Raw genomic sequence first — 24532 nt, 5'->3', positions numbered from 1 at the left:
TAGTTTTTGAGTTACACGACGTTTTGTAACTCCAAAAAACAGCGTTTTTCGCCTCTCACCGCAATCTAATTCTGACTGCTCATCACCCTGTTTTCCAGGCACTCGCTCTCTTTCCCAGTGGCGCAGTTGGTAATGACACAGGTCTGCAACCCAAAGGTCGTGGGTTCAATTACACCTTGGGCAACATGTGTTTTTTCCCTACAAATTAATACACTATCACAGAGCACTAATTCATATTCATCATTTATTACAATTCTGCAACCTTTTATGATTTTAGCAGCTTTTCTAATATGGACCTCAGATTCTTGTTAACACTCCATGGCATAAATACTCTTCCCTTTAGGCTCTGTGTATGTGTGTGTGTATCAATATTTCTCCCATTTTAAAGTATTACTCCTCCATAATTGTATTTCTGTTGAATCAAAGTACTTTTACTACATCTTAGTACTTCTGCTCAATCATAGTATTTCTGCTAAATCATAGTATTTTGCCAAATTATGGTTTTGTGCCAAATCATAACATTTGTTTTATGTTATAGTATTACTACTAAGTGGAGGAATTTCTGTCATGTTACAGTACATGTGCTGATTACAGTATTTCTGCTAAATCATAGTTATTTCTACTATATTATATTTTTCTTTCTAAATATAGCATTTCTGCTATATAATTGTAATACTTCTATGTTATAATACTTGTGCTAAACCAGAGTATTTCTGCTGAAACATAGTATTTCTGCCGAATGATAGTATTTCTGTCAAATTACAGTATTTGTGCTAAAACATAGTATTTTTTTAAAAAATTTCAATATTAATAGTAAATTACAGTGTCTCTGGTAAATCGCAGCATTTCTGCTATGTTGTACTGTTTTTCTAAATCATAGTATTTCTGTAATGTTTAAGAATGTTTGGCTAAATATATTCTTTCTGTTATCTTATACTATTTCTCCTAAATTCTTGTATTTTTGAGACGTTATCGTGTTTCTGGTAAGTTACAATATTTCTGCTAAGTTCTGCTATGCTATTGTATTTCTGCCAAGTATTATGTTTCCTCTAAGATATTGCAGTTCTGCTAAGTTACTACATTTTAGCAAAGTTCCTTTGCTTCTGCAAAGTTTTTACAAATTCTGCAACTTTTCAGCTTTGTCTGCTAGTTTCAGCAGACAGCTTCAGCATTACAGCATCCACACTGCATTTTCGCAGGAAATGCAAATTTTTCTAGTTAAATCTAGCGCTGTGTTTTCATAGATTCACCAGGTCTTTCTCCCAGTGAGAGCGATGATTCAGCTTCTCATCTGGGTCCTGTGCCAGTATAGCATTTACTAGCAGATGGATAAACAGGTTTGGAAATCCCCTCCCTGTACTAAGGTTTGTGACACACACACACACACACACACACACACACACACACATTCACGTGGCAACACAATGAGTGGCTTCCAGGAGAGACTCGCCCTTTCAAACTAATGATTCATCAATAATGTTTAGCCAGAATTGAAGCATCTGAATACACAGCATGTCTGTGCTCTGGCACTCCTTGAGGCAAAGATCTAACAGCTCCAACCAGATGTTTTGGCTGTGCTCCAGTTGTTGTTTGTTGGGTAAAAACTGGTTAATTAAAGTTAATTATGAGTTTGTTTTGCTTTGTAGTTTTAATTGGCATGTTTATCTCTGTTTACTTCATACAGCTCATATCTTCTTAATAATAGTATGCAGGTTGAACGCCACAACTGGTTGTCTTAAGGTTGACTTAAATGAAAGAATACAAACCAAACTGTGAATGTTGGGAGTTAAATTAACTTCAAGGTGATTGGCTGATGACCAAAGCACGTCATAGTTTGGAACCATTTGCATGTTTGTATTTTAGTATAAATGTCTGACTGTATGGTTGATTTGAAAATGTAAACTTATTTTAAACGTGTGGCTTTTATTCAAACTCTGAAGCACTTTGTAACTCTGTGTTTGGATAAAAGTCCATCAAGTTATGAACCCATCAGCACATCCATGATTCTTATATCACCTTCCAAAGTTGCTCCATTAGACTGAGATCTGCTGACTACAGTGGCCATTAGAGTTCACTGAACTCACTGTCATGTTCAAGAAAACGGTTTAAGATCTAAGATTTGTGACACGACACGCTGTTCTGCTGGAGTCAGCCATCAGAGGAGAGGTACACTGTTCTCATAAAGAGACGGACATGTTCAGCAATAATACTCAGGCAAGCTGTGATGTTTACCTGAGTATTATTGCTACTCGGTTGATACTAAGGGGCCCAAAATGTGCCAAGAAAATACCCCCCACAGTGACACCACCACCGCTAGTCTGCACAGCTGACATAAGGCAGGATGGATCCATCCTTTCATGCTATTTATGCCAAATTCTGACCCGACCATCTGCATGTCAGAGCAGAAATCAAGACTCATCAGACCAGGCAACATTTTTCCAATCTTCTCATGTCAAATTTTGAGAACTGTAGCTTCAGTTTCCTGTTCTTAGCTGACTAAAATGCTCTTCTGCATTCTTTGGTTGTAACAAATGGTTGTATGAGCTACGGTTGCCTTCCTATCAAACATTTTTCTCTGACCGTTGACATCAATAAGGCAGTTTTTCCAAGAGAACTGAAGAAGTGCTTTTAAATAAAAGAATAACCATTCAAAGTGCTCAGTGGTGAAACTTTAAATCTTTCAGAGTTTGACAGCTGGACAAGTGATGCCTTATTTGAAGAAACGTGAAATGAGTTCAGCATATTATGTGAACAGAGATAATTCAATGAGTAAAAATAAACACTGACAAGAGAAACACTTCACTATTGATTACCATATGGATTCTAATGAAAGCTGTAAATCTGTTAATATCCTGTTAATCTACATACAGCAAATAAAGAACATGTGACTTTAAAGCATCCAGCAAAGTGATAACTGTCCTCTGCCCACTAAGTAGTGACTCTACAATATTATATTTCATTTTCAGAGTTATTCTCCCTGACTTGTAGGGATGTAGGGGCTGTTATGAAGCTGTTGCAGATGGTACAGGAAACATCCATGGAAATTCATTCATTACTGAAAACTTTGTTTTCATTTTTTCATTATTTGAGAAAAATGTGAGACAGCTTCTTTTTGAATCTATGTGGGAAAATACAGTTTGTAAAAATCATGAAATTTTGAAGTGACAGAAATTCTCTGAGGGAGAAAGCTGGTTGGGAGGTTTATTTTATCAATTCAGCAGACAGAAGGCAAGTTGAGTTCAGCAAATCCACGTAAGATAACTGAGTCCAGAACAAAATGTTTTATTGCATTTTCACTATTTGTCATGATCTGGTGACTCTGTGTTTATGTTTTGTTTTCTTATAGTTCTGTGATATAGTTGGTTTTTCATGGCTTTGTCTTTTGTATTTTTAGTTTCTTTAGTTATTCTTTAGTACTTTAGAGATTTTCCAGCCCTTAGGTTTTGTCACTGTGCTCACCTTGTGTTCCTTGTGTTACGCCTGAGTCCTGGTTTCTATGTTCATGTATTTCCTTTGACAGTCCTGTACCCTGTGTCAGTGTATTCTTGCTATTTTCCAATTCAGGGTCTGCATCTTTCGGAGGCCGCATTTAAAGGCTGATTAAGTCACAGCCAGGCGACGAAGGCTGTCCCAATTGAAGGCTTCTCCACATGCGGCCGACAAATCGTCCTTCATTTCCCGAATTTGAAGGATGGGTCGGTGTATCCTTCGTGGCCCAACCTACCCCAGAATTCATAGCACGGCCCAGCCAATTCCAGTTTCTAAGAATGGCAGCAGCTACTTAGTTGTAATATTACTCTTATTACTCTTTTCAATACTTTATTAATTAAATTATGTTTTTAATGACATGTTTTTGATAGGCGATCAGGCTTGCTGAGAGCTCCACAGAGGAAAGCAGGCCCAGCAGCAAACAGACAAATTGAACCTTCATGATCCTCTGGTGAAGAAAAAGGAAAATAATGTTCCTATTAAACACCACAAATAATGTAGTTTCAGAAAGGAGAGACTGTTTTCCTCTGTCTGTGTGTGTGTGTGTGTGTGTGTGTGTGTGTGTGTGTGTGTGTGTGTGTGTGTGTGTGTGTGTGTGTGTGTGTGTGTGTCAGCAGATGTTCAGCTCATTTGTCTCCAAGCTACAGTCTGTCTCTGTGAGTGCTCTTATCTTGTTTCTTCATTTGTTTTTGTGTAATAAACTCATAGACACCAGGGGTCAGTCGTCTCCTGAGAGACTGTATTTATACAGGAAGTGTTCACTCATTCAGGTGTACCATGGAGTATAGGACCATATTAAGAAAAGCCATATATTATTGATCATTTTGAGAATAAGTAGAAATTTCAACATTAAAGTGGAAAATCTATTTTTGGGGAAAAAGTGAAATTTTGAGATTACAGTTGTTGTTTCAAGACAAACTGCTACAGTTGCTACACCCTCTGAGTTAGTGAAATCATACTTCAGAATCAGTTTTAGTAACAAGGAAGAAAATGATTTCTTTTTTAGCTCATAAACACAGCTGATAAGTCTGTGGTGTATCACAACTCGTGCGATCAGTTTATTGACTTATTGCATTAAGTCATGCAAACAAGGCATCTTCTAGAAGGTAAAGCAAATGTTTCAGTTTGTCTTGAAACAACAATGATCATCTTCACATTTCAACATGTTTCTCTAAATAGAATTACAACTTTATTCTTGAAATTTTAACTTTATTCTCAAAGTAATCCGTAATAATTTTTTTTTCTTAATGTGACCCTAACACTCCTTCGTACAGGTGTGTACACAGAAGGAAACCCAACAATGTTTCACCCTGAGCTTTGCAGCAGGAGTGATAGCAATGACATTTAGACTTTTCTTTTTATATATGTTGTGGCCAGCGCCATCCTCTACTCCGTTGCATGCTGGGGGAGCAGGCTCAGGGTCGCAGATGCCAACAGACTCAATAAACTGATCCGTAAGGCCAGTAATGTTGTGGGTATGGAGCTGGACTCCCTTAAGGTGGTGTGGGAGAGGCAGATGTTGTCCAAAACAAAGACAATGTTGGAAAACACCTCCCACCCACTCCACAACATCCTGGTCAGTCACAGGAGCACGTTCAGTGAGAGACTGAGATTACCGAAAAGCACCACTGAACGACACAGGAAATCATTCCTGCCAGTGGCCGTCTCCCTGTACAACTCCTCCACTTAACTGTATACTGCAATAGCTACACCCTTTTTGCACATGCTCTTCTTTCTTATTAGCTATTTATCAATAAGTGACTTATATATATTTTATATATATAATATTTTATATGTAATATATATATATATATATACAGTCTACAGTCTGTAGCTTCCTCCTGTTTTCACTTCTGTACAAAGACCCTCAGTAATGATTTCCACTCTGCTGAGATCCGGCGTGTTCAGGGTGGTATGGCTGTGTTTAGTAAGAGTCTAAAACATACCTTTGAAAACTGTACCTCCAACTGCTTTTTAACCTGATTTGTTACAGATAAAATAGGGAAACAGTAAAGATATTAATTGTAGTATTTTTGCAGGAATGTATCAATAACAGTTAATGACATAAAGATTTTATTTTTTTTTTTGCCATTTGGCAGCAAAAGGGTAACAAGCTTTGTGTAAAATTTTTTATTTCCTTTAAAATAACCTCATGAGTCGGAGTTTGAGCAGAGATTGATTCACCCAGCTAAACTCAAACCGTTTAGCTGGGTGAATGAGTTTGTTAAGTGGAAAAATGATTTTATTCCAGTTTCTTTGCCTAGACTGTGTTATTTAGTCTACCCTGTTTTCCCAGTGGTAGAGGTTAATGAGGTTCAGATGTGAGTGGAATTCTATATAAAGCAGGTGAGATTTTGACTGCCGGGTTCTTCTGTTTTGTCAAACAATTGTTGAAATACGACGCCAGAAAATAAAGCACAATTAAAAGAAGCTTGAACAGTCTGCAGATGCCGTCTTCCTATCACTTTCCAATCTCTAGAGTTGGGGGCCTTTTTATACTTAAATGATACAACGGTATAAGCACGACATCCCAGTGTACTTCAGACCCAGCAACACACTCAGACAGAAACTGGTTCATCCCAAAGATAAAACTCCAAAACACAAACTTAACAATGTGGTGTATGCTGTACAGAGCAGCGAGGAATGCCCAGACCTCTACATTGGAGAGACCAAACAACCACTTCACAAACGTATGGCACAACATAGAAGAGCCACCTCCACAGGACAAGACTCAGCAGTTCATCTGCATCTAAAGGTCAAAGGTCACTCTTTCGAGGATGACAATGTTCACATTCTGGACAGAGAGGACAGATGGTTTGAAAGAGGAGTGAAAGAAGCCATTTACGTCCACTGTGAGCGCCCATCTTTGAACAGAGGCGGTGGCTTACGACACCAACTGTCTGCCATCTATAATCCAGTTTTGAGATCCCTTCCCAGACGCCTTAACGCCCACTCCTTTGTCCCTCTTTGGGGGGATACTCCCACTGGGTTTAAATCTGGGACTCTCCACCAGTTGACCCTTTAGAACTGAAGAAGCTTCTCGGATGAGAGGTGAAACGTCTTCAAGCAACTTAAACAAGTCCAGACGCTTTTCTTTCCAAGCTCCTTAGACTACGATGACCTGGATGACTGAGAACCTTCACAGACATGTTTCATCAAGTGGCCTCTTCAGCCTCAGCTAACTGCAGGTTTCCCCAAGCTGACTAACAACTGGTCTGTAGGTGTGAATAGACTGCGGGGTCCTGGCCCTACTAATGAATGTTATCTTGTGTCAGGATACATAATATCTGCCATTATCCAAAGACACATCTGCTTAACTGTATCTTTTGCTCGTTTCTCCTCTTCTTTTCTCTTTTTTTCTAAACTGAGGACCTGATGACTTTGACCTTTTCTTGTCCATCTTCCATCAGTCATTTTGCACTCCAGTAGCAACACCCACAACATAAACTAACAGACCTACACCTTGTATAGGGTTTTTTCCCTGGGATTTCACACAACCCAGGAACAATAATTAATACATAAAGGGCTTGGATTGACAATATTATGAATGAAATGTGCACTGTTTGGAAGCAGCCCCCCCCCTCCCCTTTCGACAGGTTGTGTGTGAGACTTCAGCACAGCAGCAGCAGCAAGCAGGTGCACTGAGGGCCCTCGCGCTCACTTTTCATCTATATGTGTGCGATAGAATTTAGAAAACACATCGGTGCAAATTATAAGTCTGTATCATAATGTCTTCAGTTTTTGTGTTTGTTGTCAGCCCATCTGGAGCGCAGAATTGACAAACTTTGGACAAACTGCCCTAAATGCGTCGACAGAGACATTCCAGGGATTTTGAGTCATTCTGCACTCCAGACGCATTAACTGCATTACAAATTTTAATCACGTTAAACATTATTTTTGCCGATGCCCATGTCGCCTCCCACCACGATGCCGCCCTGGGCAACAGCCCATGTCGCCCATATCAAAAACCGCTACTGATCAGTAAAGTAATGGGATTACCTTCTTGGAGAAGTAATCAGTAATTAGTAACTAATTACTTTTTCAAGTAACTTGACCAACACTGGTGTGAACAAAGTGAAAGAGGTTTCAGTCTGTGAGGGCCACAAGGTCACAGTAGCAACAGAGACCTGATCTGTCAGTCTGCCCCAGGGCAGCTGTGGCTACAACCGTAGCTTGCCTCCACCAGTGTATGAATGTGAGCGTGAATGAATAATGGCATTGTAAAGCGCTTTGGGTGCCTTGAAAAGCGCTATATAAATCCAATCCATTATTATTATTATTATATGCAAAATGTCTGAGTTTTTTTGTCTTAACTGTAGTATGTGCATGACACATTTTAATTTACTTGTAATTGTTGTGTACAATAAAACAGTGTTTTTGGCGATTTCTTTACAGTGTTACTCATAGATAGAGATGCTGAGAAACGTGAGAAAAAACATTTACTATCAGCTGTGATTAAACTGCTTCATATCTTCTTAAAAACAGAAAAACAACTTGGCTGCTGGAAGATGACGGCTATGATTTGGAAAAGGAGATTATAATGTTGAACAGACGCAAACAACAGACAACTCTGCATGTGAGATACAGCTGCATTACTGTTGCTATTATTGTGAACACAGCGTTGGTCCGTTAAAACATCTTTTTACTCCATTAGAGAAATCATTAGGAAACAGCTGGTTGTTCATTGTGATCATCAACAGAAAATATATCACGTGACCTGTTGTTGAATTCAGACCTCACATGTTTTCAGCTTTCACATAGGAGGACGGAGGCAAGTGAAGTAAGGGGTTATTTATCAATTAACGAATGAACAGGGACGGCCATTTATCCCCCTAGCATTAGAAATGTAATGTATATCAGAGAGCTACAGTCAGCAGTCTGTTAATAGAATTAAAAGCACATTAAAGCCAAAAATGTAGCTTTGTGAGTCATTTCAAATTGAAGGGAATCAATAACATCGCAGGGTGCTCGTGCATAGAAACACAGCAACAAGCACCAAATACAGAGCCATTTATTCTTTTTGTTCTCAAACTTGCTTTGGTGTAATAAACAGAGATGCTGAGGGGCAGTCACGTCTCGAGGGACTGCATTTATACAGGAAGGGTTCATTCATTCTGGTGTGTGCATGAGTGGGGGCCACACAGCTTTTGACCCTGATCTCTGCAGCAGTAGCAGTGAGAGCAATGACTGTGTTACATTAGGCTACATAACTGGAACATGAGATGCCTGCATTTCAAAATATTTAGAAGTAATAACTGAAGAAACAACAGCATCCACATTTGGAGCTTTACTTGTTTAGGGACATCAGTGAAGACTCATCAGTCTGAATATAATTTATAAGCAGCATTGTGACTGCTGCAACAGATTAAGAATATGAATAAGAATAAGTGCCCAATATGTGGGACTCAACAAAGCAGCCATTTGGACTGTTAAGTGATTAGGGCACGTGGATGATGGGCCTTCAGTGTGAATTTAACTTACATGCAACACCGAGTGACTTACTGAAAGTAAGGTACAGTTAAACAGATCATCTATTGTTAAGAATATGAGGAGCTGTAATAGGATTTGCTGCAAATTTGTACTCAAAGTCATCAGACTTGGTTTTTATACAAACAAATTCATTTAGTTTCACTTTATTTATGAATCTTGCTCAGGGATAACTAGAGAGTGGAGGAGCCAGGAAGTGAAGCAACAACCTTCTGATTGGTAAACGACTCGCTCTACCTCCTGAGCCTGAGGCTTATTGATCAGCATCAAAATACTAGAACAAATGGTTCAGAAGCAGCAAATAGTTTTTATTGAGTTTGCTTTTTGTGCTGTGTTTGTAGTGCCATTGAAACCGCAATTGGTAAATACAACATAAAAATCATATAAAATATAAATAAAATGCAGGGCACTGAGCAAAGACATGTCAGCTTGTGAGTGCTGATGCTTGAAGTGTTCAAAGAACATTTTTTACACACTTAGTCTGTGATCAGACAATAAATCGTTTATTAGAAGCAAGCTGGATCCCAGAGTTACCAAAAGTCACCTTTCAAATTACTTTAACACATAACTGTAGTACATACATCTGTATCCTACAATCACTGCTATTAATATATCAGCAGTCATGAGATAAACAAATAACAAAATTAAGCTGTTTTTTTTACTGTTCGTGTTTTTGTTTTATTTTTATCAGTAACATTTAATACAGGATTTTTCTACATGCTTTTGTCATCCCTAGTGAAAATGGGGTTAATTGTTTTTTATACAATATGTTTAGAAATTGAATTTGATCACATGCAAAACATGTATGCGCTTATAAGACAGGCACAAATAAAAACTTATAACAAACAAGATGTTTCCAGTGACCTTTTGTCAGAGCTGATGATAAATGTTGCTCTTTTGTTATCTCAGAAATGCATATTTGTGGGTACAGAATTAGAGCGCATGGGGATTTTTCCTATAGTTGTGTTATTGGATGCAAAGGTCATTATGTCACGACCCTAGTGCACGGGTAACTTTCCTTTACATTTGACTAGAATAATCCTGTTAGTGAGACGTTTGCCTTCATACTGACATTTGGGTTCCCCGGTTCTTTTCTTCTTTAGTTTACATATAACAATACTAAACTTTGCTACACTCTTTGTCATGCGACTCTTACGATCATATCTTCCTTGACCATTACAAATGGCTTTGACCTGTTTATCATCACTAAGGATGAATGTGTTAGTAAACTTACAACGGCTGTTAACATCATAGATCTGCCTGTTTTTTATTTCTGTATCACATTTTTCCACACTCATCTTAGCATCTACATGTTGCCGTCTGAACTTTTCATAAGGGGTTTCATTCTGCTGCTGTTTGGGTTGAAGATTGGCTAGTTTTGAGAGTCCAGTGTCAAAGAGCAGCACAAGCAGCAAACCAGCAAACATGATCCTCATTGTTTCCTGGAGAAGGAAAAACAGGAACATTTTCCAGATTAAGAATTTAAAGCAGCAAAAATCTTGTCACTGTAGTGGTGGAAATAATTATTTGATCTCCTGTTGAATTTGTAACTTTGCTCATTAACAAAAAAAGGAACAGTCACTAAATTTTGTATTAGTTTGATTTTAATGGAGAGAGACAGAATATTATCTTGTTCAGGTCTACAATCTCGTGCCACTGTGGGCAAGACCAAAGAGCTGTCAAGGGACGATAGAGACAAGACTCTAGACCGGCACAAGGCCTGAACAGGTGTATGGACATCTGCAAGAATGAAAAGGCACCAACTGTTCATGCATTTATTCAGAAATGGAAGATATTTAAAATGACCTTTAGTCGTCTCAAGCTCCATGCAAGAACTTGCTTTATGGAGTGAGGATTATCATGAGAAAGTTGTTGGATCAGCCACAACTACAAGAGAGAAGCTTGTTAATGAGCTGAAGGCAGTTGGGATCACAGTCATTTAAAACATTGGTAACACACCATGCTGTAACAGACTAAAATCTTGCGGCACTTCCAAGGTCCGCCTGTTCAAGGAGAAACATGTATAGGCCCATCAAGTGCCATTGAACATCTAAATGATTCAGGGAAGACTTTGGAGAAAGTGCTGTGGGGAGATGAAACGTAATTTGAATTATGTGGCTTTAACTGACCTTTTGAAATAGGAGCGTGACGCAAAAAATAGCATCTCCGCAGTCAAGCAGAGAGATGGAAACATTATGGTGTGGGCCTGTTTTGCTACAGGACGACTTAGCAGTTCCAACCAGTCAGACTGCGTCGTCAGACTGCATGCCACGGATTGGCTTGTCAGTCGCGGCACTCGATGAGTCATGAGACGGTGTCTTTCACTAAAATCAAAACTGCAATTTTTTTAAAACCCTGCAACAAGGGAAATAGCGGCACAACACCGTGGTTCCTAAGTGTGACAAAAAGCCACAGATATATCATCGCTGCCACGTCTTCCTATGTTGTGGCATTCGTGTTGCTTATAAATGACAACATGGACATTGGGCCGCTTTGTCGTAATGACCCCACGCACATTAGGTGGTACTTGATTGTAATGGAAAATGAGTTGAGTCACAGCAAGCCGATCTGAGTATGTACTAATGGAGAAGTGCTATAAGATCACGGAGCGGTCTAGTCAGTCTCCAGACCTCAGTACTGTAGGAAATCTGTGGAGGGAGCTGAAGTTTCAACTTTCCAAGTGGCAGCCAGGAAACTTAAAGGATTTAGAGAGTTTCTGTAAAGAGGAGAGGGCCCAATTGTGTAAACCAAGAGACGTGAAACATCGTGCTACTTGGAGATGAGATATTTATTTCACTCAGTGACGTGTGAATCAGTTTATACATTTTATGGTGTTTTTTTTGTTTTGGCTGATATTCTTTCTCTCTCCATTAAAATGAAACAACTATCAACATTAGAAACTGTTGACTTCTTTATTTACTGCATGGGGTCAACTAATAATTTCCCCCCTGGCATCAAATTTAAATACATAGAACAACATAACAGATAAACATAGTATCTTCTTATTATGACCTCTTTTTTTAAAACATGTTTGATTCGCCCTTTAAAATCACATACCGAGGTCATAAGCACGACTCTGTGTTTCTCTTCTCTCTTGCTTTTTACGTTATACGAGCCCCTAGTTACAGATTTACAAGCGTCACGTAATATTTGGCAGCGTTCTCTTGAAACTTTTATTTTGAAACTGAAACACGCCGAAAAGCGGAAGCAGGCTTCTGCACACCTGAGGTGCACGCGCTGCGTACACCCCCTCTGTCGGGCATACGCAGCAGAGCGTGCGCGCCAGAGGTGGCTGACTTGAGCAGAAAGCGCAGAACCAGCAAGAAAGGAAAAGACAGAAACAGACAGAGTTAACCTGAGCTTGAAATTAACCAAGAGTCAGCAGAGCGACTTTTCACAGGGGGAACAGGACCTGTTGATTTTTCTAACTGATGGCTACACACAGCTCTGCTGGACAGCTAATTACCGCTGTTTAGTTTAATATTTGATTTTAAACAGTGTTTGAAGCTAAGACAAAAACAGATCATATATTTTCATACAGTGATGTTCCAGTCGGGTTAATGTTTGTGTGTCCTACCTGTAAAGACTGCAGGTTACTGGAGCGTGTCTGCAAACGTGAAGCCCCCCTTCAGTCTAATATTGACACCGTTATGCCGTCTGCACTTCTCGCTACCTACTCTTGAAAACGATGTGCGCATTTACTTCACTATTTACGGTTCAACATGTTTCCTGTTGCTCTGAGGTGCATCTAACAAACAAACAAATCATTTACCACTAATAATAACAATTTTACTTTATTAATATAAACACATATATAGCAAAGGTCTTATTCAAATTTATGCAGCCTAGGATAAAAGTTGGTCTTTTTTGATATAGGATGTTTGGAAATTATTTTATTGTTATGATTTTTGCATTTTGTTATTTAATTTGTTGCAAAAAAGAAAACAAGTTTATGTAAACAAGTGGAAATTAATCCTCCTGAAAATAAGCCTTTTAAATAACCTTGGTGGGTTTTTTGGTTGTTCAAGAGTTGAACCATACATAGTATCACAGGTGGCTGACTGCAGTTAGATAATAGCTGTCACAAAAAAATATTATCTTCATACACGTCACAGCTATGTAAGCACTGATATTGATAATAGATGGGACCACAAAGAGACAACATTTTTTGCTAAATGTAATTATTATATTAGAAATTTATAAAACTTGTGATTCAAATTTTTCCAAATGAGAACATGTACCTTTTTTTGCTTTACTGATCAGTGGTTGGTTGGTTAACCTGCAGGTGTTCAGGCACGAGTCCGTCGTCTGGAAGAGCAGGTGGTGAAGATGTCTTCACTGACTGAAATGCCCTGAAGGTGGAATTAAAGTTAAACTTTATTTGAACATAAATCAGTAAAGACAGGCCTCCATCCTGACATGCAGTACTTGCATTACTTATGTATGATATGCATGCTCACAGAACCCAGATGATGCCAGCATGTTTTGAAGCCAATGTCTGGATAGTGAATGTGAGTATAAGTGTGGCAGGAGAGTGATTTCTCTCTCTTTCTTGGAAGTATACAAAAGCCTGTTGTTTATAAAACGTTAATAAACAAACAACAAGTTCTTACCGAATGAGAAGTGAAGCCTGGAGATGAGCAGAGATCAAGTCAAGTACAGTTCAGGCACGCTGTTATTAAATTCTACCTGAGCAGGTTAGAGTTCACCTCAGTAACAGAAGAATAAATAACACTTGGCTCTGAGGGCTTCAGTTTTTATACATTGCTGCAGCACCACCTTAAGCAATCATTTACATCAATACCTACAGCACTAGCCCACCAGTTCTAAGAAACTTCTCTGTTTGTGGTTCAGAACCTAATGTGACACCAGTGACCACAACAGCATGCAGCTGCAGGTTGTCATTCACAGCTGGCTTTACAATAGAAGAGAATAAAGAGGCATTTTTCTGTAAAACTTTTCGGTAAAATATTACTTTTAAATAAATAAATAAAATGTGTCTAAAAATAAAATTAGGTAAACACCCAGAATAATGAGTTAAAAAAAACTGCACTTGGCTTAGTTTTTGTTAACTCGGTGTAATATGTCATGTGTTGTTCAGCTGAACTCTTCTTCCACACAACACGACCCCTGTGAGTGCCGCCTGCTCCAATCAGAGACGAGGTAAAATGTAGCACTATTAAAACAATGTGATTAATGCTGCATGAAAGTGAGCATTTAGCACAATAGCACAATTAGAGCCCTGAAACCTCAAATTGGATATGTTCAAACATCAAAGCTTACTCAAAAGAGACATGGAATCACTTTAGTTTGTCTCCAGATCTGTTCTTCCTGTCGTCCCCATTTACCAATATTTGCTGAGTCATCACAGAACTTTTGCAGGAATCATTTAGCAAAGTTGTAGGAGACGTCTGCTGTGTATATTATGAATAGAAATGGAGTCAGGACTGTTCCCTGTGGGGTGCCTATACTGCAGACTACCCATTCAGACACATAATTCCTCATGTACTGAGGGTGGTTGGTAAGATAGTCCAGGATCCATGTGGTGATGGTCCACACCTGTGTAATCAGGCCTGTCCTTCAGGATTGTCGGTAAAATCGTGTTAAAAGCACTGGAGAAATCAAAGCACATGATTCTCACAGTGCTCCACACACTTTCCAGGTGAGCGAGGGATCGGTGTAGGAGCTGGATGACAGCATCATCTACCGTAATGTTGGGGTAGTAGGTGAACTGGAAGGGGTTCAGCAGTGAGCTCACCTGGGGCCGAAGATCAGCAAGGACCAGCTCTCCAGGGTCTCCATCAGGTGTGATGTCAGAGCCTCCAGCCTGTAGCTGTTGTTCATTTACATCTGCCTAATTGATCATTTATCCTCAGCACACTTTTCAGTTCCCTTGCCTGAAACTGGACAACATGGAAAGTCTGAATTCAAACACAGGTTGCAGCTTGCGGCATTTTTTGACTCAGTGCAGGATGAGTGACGGGCGCTTCTCCCACTGAAAACGCTACGTCCAGGTGAACAGAATTAACTGTTTGGCACAGGTCCCCAAATGTTTTGCTCTGCTCTGAATTCACAGATCATGTCTGTTTTACTTGTGAGCTATAAGGTATAAAATTCTCTTGTGTATATATTTGTCTTCACAGATGTACAGCAGAGCTTTTGTGAGAGTGAAATAAAAAAAAAATAAGTAAAACCACCCAGAATAAACACAATAAACCACCTTTCAGTTCAACTTTTGTTGTCTCAACAATGTTCTCATTTATATTTTTGCTGTTTAACTTACCAAATATTTCCAGTAAGACATTTGATCAGGTCTTTTAAAACTTCCTATTAACCAAACAGCATTCTCAAGCTGCTGCTGCACTGTTAAGAAAATCCTAACTTAATCCTCACAGCACAGTCACAAGAAAACAAACAAACCCATATGGAAAAGAAATAGAAAAACTTATAAAAGACTTGCATCAGATTTGGCCTACTTCATATAGTGAATCATATAAGGCTTATATGATTTACTCATGAAAGTGGCCACTTTCATATATTGTTTTAGTAAGTATCCAAAACATACAAGTTTTACTTTATATCATTTTTCAAGGGATCTTATATCTGTTTTCACTCTTGTATGCTTTTCATACAAGTTTCACACAAGACAGATACAAACTTTATAAGATTTATAAATATCTTTTCCATGTGGGAACATACAGTCATGTGGAAAAGAGTGTTTTCATAAAAATATAGCGTACTAGTAAAAACTAAGAACACTGATTTAGTAACTTATAGAGCTACCTTTGGCAGCAATAATGTTACCAAATTGTTTCTGTATGACTATCAGTCTGTCACAAGGTTGCTCAGGATATTTGAATCACTCTTCTTTACATGGCTTCTTCAGATCGTTGAGGTTTGTGGTATTAGTTTATGTTCAGCTCTCTCAAGTTCCCAGCACTGAATTTTAGGTTGAGGTCTGGACTGTGACCGGGCCATTGCAAAACCTTGATTCTTGTCTTTTTTAGCCATTCTGTTGCAGCTCTGCTGATGTGCTTGGGAACTTTGCCCTGCTGCTTGACCCAAACTCACTTTTGACTCTACAGTACTTGGTATACAGGGGAGTTCAGTGAAAATTCGATGGCTGCAAGGGGCCCAGGTTCTGTAGCTGCAAAACAAGCTCAAATCATCACTCCTTCACCACTGTGCTGACAGCTTGTATGAGGTGTTTGTGCTGGTATGCTTTGCAACTTTGCTACCAAACTTGCAGCCATGCTGTCATGCTCTTTTTAGAGAGAAGAGACTTTCTCCTTGCAACCCTCCCAAGAAGGCCACACTTATTCAACCTTTTTCTAATTGTACTGTCATGGACTTTAACATTTATTTTTTTATTTTTATTTTTTTTTTTTAACCTGTCCCGTTTGGTTCTTTTGCCATCAGAATTATTGTCTAAAGGCGAAGAAAGATGCCCAACGGATTTACTTTACCAAATGGACCATCCCAGCCTTGCCGTAATGGTCCATTTGATTCACCTTTTATTGTTTATTTTATTTTCACTTGCTGAATACGGGACAGACTTGCCTGGTGGAAAGAAAGGGAGAAAGAAAGAGGAAAGAAAAGAACCTGAGAAGAGGGACGGGGAAAAAAGGGCAAAAAACAAAACCAACAGAATAAGCAGACAAAAATACATATATCGATCACCTGGATCACCTGTTGAGAAAGAAAAAAAGAAAGCAAGCAGAAGAAAACGAGAGTAATAAACAAGATCACAATGATATATGGGAATATGACAGTAAATACTAAATATTAAACATTATTGTGCAGCACGTGAGATCGACAGCGCACAGTGTGCTTTGAGGTAGGAGCCAAAAGGGTGTAGTTTGTGTGTGTGATCACCCGTGTGTACACCTGTGAGCATGAACGCTTGTTTTAAAAGGTTCCTTCATGTAATGATCTGCTAGAGGGTGTGGGGGCCCCTGCCCCGACCTCCAGGGCATGAAGCAGGTATGGAGGAGATCAAAACTCCAGACATCCAGAGGCCCCCAGAACACAAGAGACCAAGGAAGACCAACATAGGGGCAGCCGCGCCACTATCCCAGAAAGAGCTGAGGAGAGTCCCAGATGAGGGGTCACTCAGCAGCCGCGGAGCAGAAGCCAGGGGGGGTTGCAGTGACGTGCCCGTGAGCTCCGCCGGCAGCCAGCTGTGCCTGAGTGGCCGAGCCCCGGGCCGTGAGGCCGAGGGCACCCCATCCCTGAAGTGGCCCGAGCGAGCCCCAGGCTCCAGGCCCCGATAAGCAGCCGCCAAGGAGTGAGCCGGTGGGTACCTGGGCGCCCACCCCCGGACACAAAGAACCACCAACGCACCGATGTCTGAGGGCGTCCGCCACCGGCAGGGGAAGTGGTGGGGGGAGATGGGCCTCCAAACCTTGGAGGGCCTGAGATGTCCCCAGAGAGGTGGCGTCTGATACCCAACCTGACATATAGACACAGACAAACAGGCACACACAGATACAAACATCTATTCCCACCCTCATGCTCTCATATACAATTACTCAACACTCACCCAACGTGGAGACAGACATAGAGAGACACTGTACACACAATCACACTCCCCAAGCGTACTCTAAGCCCCGAGTCTAGGTACCCTTGCCCTTGGAGGGGGAAACTGCACCCAGACTCAGGTGGTGTTACCCTTTTCCCTGCGGTGGGGAGAAGCAGACCGCCCCGACTCCGCAGCAGCAGGGAGGCCCCACATTCCAGACCCCAGTCGGACGGCCAACTCCTCCTCCTAGCCCCCCCGCTCCAGCAGGCCGCAGAGAACGGGGGTGTAGGAAGACTCCAAACCTCCCTCCACCCGCTCATATGTAGTGTTGATGTATGTGTGTTCTAAGGTGCATTTAAAACCCAGGAGGGCATGGAGCTACCTGCCAGAGCAGCAGGTAAGCGTATAGCCCCTCCTGCTAGCCCTCAATGTCTACGTGTATTTAAAATTGAGAGGTGGGCAGCGACGCCAGGGGTGAGGTGTACACCCTGATGGTGATTGGAATCCGTGTAGCGTGCCCACCTCCAAGATCCTATATGTATGTGTAATGAGAGTGTGAGTAATGTGAATGTCTAAGTTGTGGGATAAAATTGAGGCAGAGGCAGCCAGAAGGGGACAGAGGGGGGGGGGATGCCTCTTCTGCACCCTGGTGACACACCCCTACCCCAAGGCCCTGCATGTGTGGGTGATTGTGGTGGAGCGGGAAGAGGGAGGCCGCTGGAGATGGGGAGGGAAGGAAGGGAGGGCCAAGTGACCCCTCCCTGGGGCCAGCTCCCCCGCTGACCCCAGTAGGCACCCCCATGCTCTGCAACCCGCCAGGGAAAGGGGGCCCAGGACTTTAACATTTAACATGCTAACTGAGGCCTGTAGAGTCTGAGATGTAACCTTGGATTTTTGAGCTTTTTCTGACCATTGCACAGTTTGACCCTGGGGTGAATTTTCTAGGACGTCCATCTCTAGAAAGATTATGACATTGTGTTAACTGCCAATTATGCTTTTGTATAGGTGCTCACACTTGCTGGTAAACCAAGAATCAAGTGCAGTTGATTAGCAGCATCTGGCTGCTATTTATCTTTTTCATTTGTATTGAAGCATTAAAGGTGCTTTCTGAACAACATGAGCTGTGTGAAGCAATAAATGGTGAGCATATTACCCTCTATAGTCTACAGGCAAACTAGAGCATCCAAATCACGTGATCAATTTAAGTTGACATCGAACCCTCACTGAGTCTCGTTTCAGTTTGGGTCAGAAAGACTTCAAACTACATACCAGTTTTTAGAATCACCTTTAGTGCTAGAAGAAACGGTAAAAACTGCATCTTCTAAGGATGTAATGAAAAAAAAATGCAAGTAAAACGTGATTTCCATTTCGTATTGGGGAAAATGCAGCATGACAGCCAATCGCAAAATTATATGGCTGCTGAGGAAAAGGAGAAGTTGTTAAAGTGAAGGCCAAACAACGACATCAACAGCGAGTTTTGAGATTTGAGAGATTTGTGGCATTTTTGGAGTGTGTAGTCTAGCCTTTTATGTTTTTTTGTTTGTGTTTTTTGAGTGTCAAAAACGCAGTCAAATTCAAATAATAACTGTATATTCTTATTTGTGCTGGTGTGCTGAAAATAATGATACCAAACAAGGAAAAATAAGCAGTTTGTAAAAGTGAAATATATAAAGGTAAACTCAAAAGGTGTCAAAAACGGCCATTTATAGGTTTGACTTCAGAGTTTTACATTACACAAAGATTGCATTATAACATATTATAACATATGTTGTTAGTGTGATAACATCTGCATTGCATTTATAGAAGTTTCTTCTGCTCTCAGAACAGATTCAGTTGTTCACAGTTTTGGCACACGGTGCATTACCAGGCTGCAAACACTCATAAGGTGCTGAGTTGTGGTCATGAAAAGAACAAAGTGGTTAAAGACAAGTCTGTGATGCAGTGTCATCAGACTGTTGACAAACCCTCAGTCTAGCCACAGTGTGACAGCACGGCTTCACGGAAAGTCATGTTTTGAATTATTTCTCATGCAGTGTTTTCTGCTCTTTATTTCATGTTCATTTACTTGACCAAGCCTCTGATGTGTAAATCAAATCCATGTGAATGTCATCAGAACATATTATATAATGAAAATGGTTATTTTTTAATAAGTCGAGGCTGAACATTTGGAGTAACATTGAATATAGAGGTTTTCTATCTCTGAAGGTCAGTTTCAATTATGAATTGTAAACTCCTCCTTCATTATTCCATCAATTTGTGCAATGGATCAGTACCACTGGCAGCAAATCAGCCCCGGAGCATGATCCTACCACCACCAGGCTTAACATCTGGTACACGGTTCTTAGATTTCAAAGGATCACCTTTGATGCACCAAACATACTGTTGTCATTATATAGCTCAGTCATAGTCTAGTCTGCCCATAAAGCTGTCTTTCTAGAAGCAAATGGCTTTTTTGTGGTTGGGATCCTCTCAGTTCACAGTAATAACAAATTCCCTCTGATCTAAGGGGAACTCTTTGGGTCTTCTTCCAGTCCTTGGCAAAGTGGTAACACATTCAAACAACTTGTAATTACAAACGATTGTTTGAAACAAATCTGTAAGTGTATAACAATGGCTTAAAATGGTTTACAGTGAGTTCCTTGGACTTTTCCGTTGCTCTAAATATTGGTCAATCCAACAAGTGCTTTTAAGCTAATCCTTTTTATGCTGCGAAGAGAAACTAACACTTGTCATGATCACTAATAAGAAGTTAATAGGGCTTGTTGAGTTAAATGGTAAATGGCCTGCATTTGTATAGCGCTTTACTCAGTCCCTAAGGACCCCAAAGCGCTTTACACTACATTCAGTCATTCACCCATTCACACACACATTCACACACTGGTGATGGCAAGCTACATTGTAGCCACAGCTGCCCTGGGGCGCACTGACAGAACATTGCAGAACCTTCAGCACCTCGTATGAAAAGATTTGGCTGTGTGTATGCTTTTAGCACTGTGTGGATTTGAGAAAATCTAAAATAAATTGAAATTTGTTTTTAGAAGTTGTTTTATAAATTTCAGTGGCATATTATGCATGCAATAGGACATCTATTTAGATTTACATCTTCCACAGAAAAAACTGCACATTACTGAAACTTTGTATACTGGACTTTGTTGTTGTCCCACACAGGTTCAATTTTGAGTGGTAGATGGCTCAGTGCTCAGTCAACCAAGATTTTATGATAGTGGGCACAATGAGAAAGCTAAGCTGCTTGTAAACAGTACTTTTATGCACTCTTTTTCCATTTGGATAAGAAAGAAATAACCAGGAAACAAAGGCAAACAAATAATCTGTGCCTTTATCCCAGATTCACATTACAGGAACAGCTGCTCAATGACCACTGTAGTCTTTGCTTACTGCACTTTTATCCAGATCTATGCAAAGTGATCCACTACACCTACTTTTACATTTAAATCATTTTATGAGCACTGAAGCCATTTTAATCTGAGCTTCTACTCAAATACAATCAGTAAAGAAAAACACAGAGTCTGTGACGTTTGTTTTGAAGGAAAAGAAATTCCCTGCAAATGTGTGAGACTATTCAGAAAACAGTAATTTTGTTTTATAGGTGAGACACTTGGCCTCTTTTTTTCCTTGTTCTACGTTTGTCTTTTGTCCGATTACTCAGGAACACAAGATGGAAAACTGATATTCTCATGTTAAAAAGATAGAAAAAGGATTTTATCACCCATAAATGTTAACTTCTCGTGCCTCTAAGCACAAACAGGAGCAGCAGCGCCCTCTGCAGTTTGTGTGTAGAAGAGCAAGGCGGTCTCCCATCCAAGTACTGACCAGGCCCGACCCTGCTTAGCTTCCGAGATCAGACGAGATCGGGCGTGTTCAGGGTGGTATGGCCGTAAGCGAGAACATAGATACACAAAAGAGCTTTTATAGTTGGCAAATGTCACACAGTTTGATATATATTATTGTGCTAAACTTCAATGTTACAGCGAAAACATGCAAACCTTCGTTGTTAACTGCAGCTTCAAAATTTAGCTACAAAAATGCTTTTCCCGCAGTAACATGACGATAAGAACACACGTTCGTTGATTACAGCACAGTGTGAAAGTGACAGAGAGCACACAGTGTGTTAGGACGATTTGGAAATCCAACGTTTTTGTCGTTTGGACATTTTAACTTAAATATAGAAAACAAAAACGTAAGCGCCTATGTGTCCTTACAGCATGGATAAAAAGGCCGTTTGCGAGCTGTCCTTTCGCTTACGGCCATACCACCCTGAACACGCCCGATCTCGTCTGATCTCGGAAGCTAAGCAGGGTCGGGCCTGGTCAGTACTTGGATGGGAGACCGCCTGGGAATACCAGGTGCTGTAAGCTTTTGCACTTCGACACACAAACTGCAGAGGGCGCTGCTCTTTAGGAAAAAACTTCATGACCTCTCTTCTAATTTTTTGCATGTGTACAGTTAAAAAATTAAAACAACAATCATCTCTGCAGCTTATTGGAGACACTCTCGTGATTCTGTTGTAGAGCAGAGCTTCAGCTCAGTGTGACTTCATGAGTCTGAAAGCTCCAGGATGACAAAAATACACCAACATCATTCCTCACTTTACTTTCTGGACAAAGATGAGGTTACACAAGAAAAGCTGCTGATATGTGAAGATTTATACTCAAATTATATTCTTGTATTTGTATCTTGCTGATAATAAATAATAATAAAAGCTGTTGCACACGTTCTTCTCTCTGCCAAAGCAACACTGTCCTGTTAATAGGATTTATTTTATTCATATATAACTTTGTAAAAAGCATTTTAATGCTGTGAGTAATGACTTTACTGTTGGGCGACGTGTCTGTTACGGCGCTCAGCTCCGTCGGACCAGGATGGCCGAGTGGTGAAGGCGTTGGACTTAAGATCCAATGGACATTTGTCCACGTGGGTTGAAATCCCACTCCTGGTAGAGATAATAAACCTATAGCCAGCGTACAAATGATCCACAGGTAGGAGACAGTACTTGATTTCTTAGGAGTGACAAAGACTTTTGGATGTGCTGAAAATTCATGTGAATGTGTCCTATTGAAAACAAAAATGGCAGTGGTGTGGAAGATGATCCAATCCAACATTATTTATAAAGCACTTTAAAGTACCCAGCGCAGGACCAAAGTGCTGTACAGTAAATAAGTTAAAAACAAACAGTAGAATAAAACAAAACAGAATAAAATAAAACACATAATACGTACAAATTAAAACAGCCGTATATTAAAAAAACAAGATAGAACAGCATATAATCAACTAAAACAACTAACATAAAACTAAACTAAAACTAACATCTTACAAGGTGTCAAAGGTCAGGGTGAAGAGATGGGTTTTCAGAAGTGATTTAAAAACAGGTTTTTAGTCCAAAGGCTTGTTTTTTAATGTCGGGTGTTTGGTCTCCAAGTGACGAAGCAGTTTTGAAGGCTTCATTGCCTCATTGGAGAGCCGGTCTCCGCATATATTATGCAGAGCGGGCTTGGTGCATGGGAATCACTTGTCGCAATATATCCATATTTCAAGTAGGTCTTTTGGTATTGTCTGTTAATTGCAGCTTTCTTTTTCTTAGTGGTTGTCATAGACTCTTCTTCTGTCTCCTCACTGGGCCCTTTTCCCTTTGCAAAGAAACCCTCCAAAGACATCTGTTTTTTACTCATTTTGCTAGCTTGTGGGTTTAATATTAGCTAATGTATCTTGACATGCGTCAAGAGTCAGTCATAGACTGAAGTAACTGAGAGAATTCAGTCTTTTTCAAAATAAAACACTGTTCAGAGTCGGATAATAAATAAAACGGAAATAATGTAAGTTATTTATTTTCTCTGTGCGGTACGAGCCTCAACTCTCGCGGCCCGGTACCGGTCCGTGGCCCGGGGGTTGGGGACCGCTGCTATAGACTACAGTGTACGCTCTATACCTACTTACTGGTTTTTGTTGCACCAGTCTGCATCTCCCAATCACTTGTGTGTTTCGCTTACAGCTCCGCACCACCCAGGCGGCAAAAAATGTGCATGTTCTTTGTGATCTGGTGACCAATGCCCTCTGCCGTCAAAGTCGAGAATTAGTTAATGGGCATCATGTGACTGATGGAAGCCAGATCCTTTTATTTAGCAAAATTGGGATTAATAGTTAAATGTTATTGTTGAGGGGCGCAGACAGCACATGTACACAGATTAAAAAATAGTAATGCCTCAAGAAAAGGGCTCTTGGGGCATCCAAGAGGAAAGGGGCAAATGCTCAAGCCCCCTCCGTTATGGCAACGACGTTTAGACTTTTGTCTTTTGGACATTTAGAAATGTCTTAGAAATGAATCGCCTGCCAAAATGAAAACAAAAAAATCGGATGACATTAAAAACAAAAGAAACAAGAGACAGGGTGCTGAATAAGAACTTGTCAGCTTGTGAGTCCTGTGACTGGTGATGCTCCAAATGTTAAAAAATAAATATATAAAAACCAACAAACACCAAAAAGTGACATTTATTATATGCTTATTCTGTGATCAGATAAAAATATTTTATTAGAAGCAAGCTGGATCTAAGAGATTATTTCTACACAGCATCCTACAGTCAGTACAATTAATATGTCAGTATTGGTGGGATGAATATAAAATTCCCTAATCAGAAGGAAATAATAGTTTTATATTATTTCATGCAACGTGTGAAGAAATAGAGGTTGATCACATGTTAAAAAAATGTATATACTTATTGATAAGACAGACTCAAATAAAAACTTATAATGAAGAAGACGTTTCCAGTGACATTTAGTCAGAGCTGATGATAAATGTTGCTCTTTTGTTATCTCAGAAATGTATATTTGTGGGTACAGAAGTAGAGTGCACGGGGATTTTTCCTATAGTTGCATTATTGGATTCAAAGGTCATTTCATCACCATAATAGTGCACAGGTAACTTTTCACATTTTCCTTTACATTTTTTTTCACATTTGACCACAACTATTCTGTTAGTGAGAAGTGTGGGGCTGTTTTTGTGCCAAGGATACAAGACGACTT

The 24532-nt window shown here is 40.0% G+C and overlaps 1 protein-coding gene and 2 non-coding genes across 6 annotated transcripts in view; 2 read left to right on the top strand and 1 right to left on the bottom strand.

Moving 5' to 3' along the window:
* The window catches only part of LOC120436074 (ribonuclease-like 3), a 169999-nt gene that overhangs the window by 37393 nt on the left and 108074 nt on the right, over positions 1 to 24532 (bottom strand). Inside the window, exons 3-5 of one of the 4 annotated variants that reach the window (XR_005610106.1) lie at positions 14735 to 14879; positions 13218 to 13328; positions 9719 to 10418 (exon numbers count right to left, since the gene is read on the bottom strand). The exons of 1 other annotated variant lie outside the window; for it this stretch is intronic. The gene's annotated coding sequence lies outside the window, so the exon portion shown is untranslated. Of the gene's footprint in view, positions 1 to 9718; positions 10419 to 13217; positions 13329 to 14644; positions 14880 to 24532 lie in introns of those variants that run through there. 2 more of the 4 variants (XR_005610105.1, XR_005610110.1) reach the window with 2 other exon arrangements.
* LOC116326327 lies at positions 21755 to 21873 on the top strand. Its single transcript, XR_004199918.1, has one exon. It is a non-coding gene; the product is annotated as a 5S ribosomal RNA (ribosomal RNA).
* trnal-uaa lies at positions 22372 to 22454 on the top strand. The gene has a single exon. It is a non-coding gene; the product is annotated as a tRNA-Leu (tRNA).

The sequence above is a fragment of the Oreochromis aureus genome, linkage group 23, assembly GCF_013358895.1.
Source record: "Oreochromis aureus strain Israel breed Guangdong linkage group 23, ZZ_aureus, whole genome shotgun sequence".
Classification (NCBI taxonomy): domain Eukaryota; kingdom Metazoa; phylum Chordata; class Actinopteri; order Cichliformes; family Cichlidae; genus Oreochromis; species Oreochromis aureus.
This window is presented reverse-complemented; position numbering and strand designations above follow the sequence as displayed.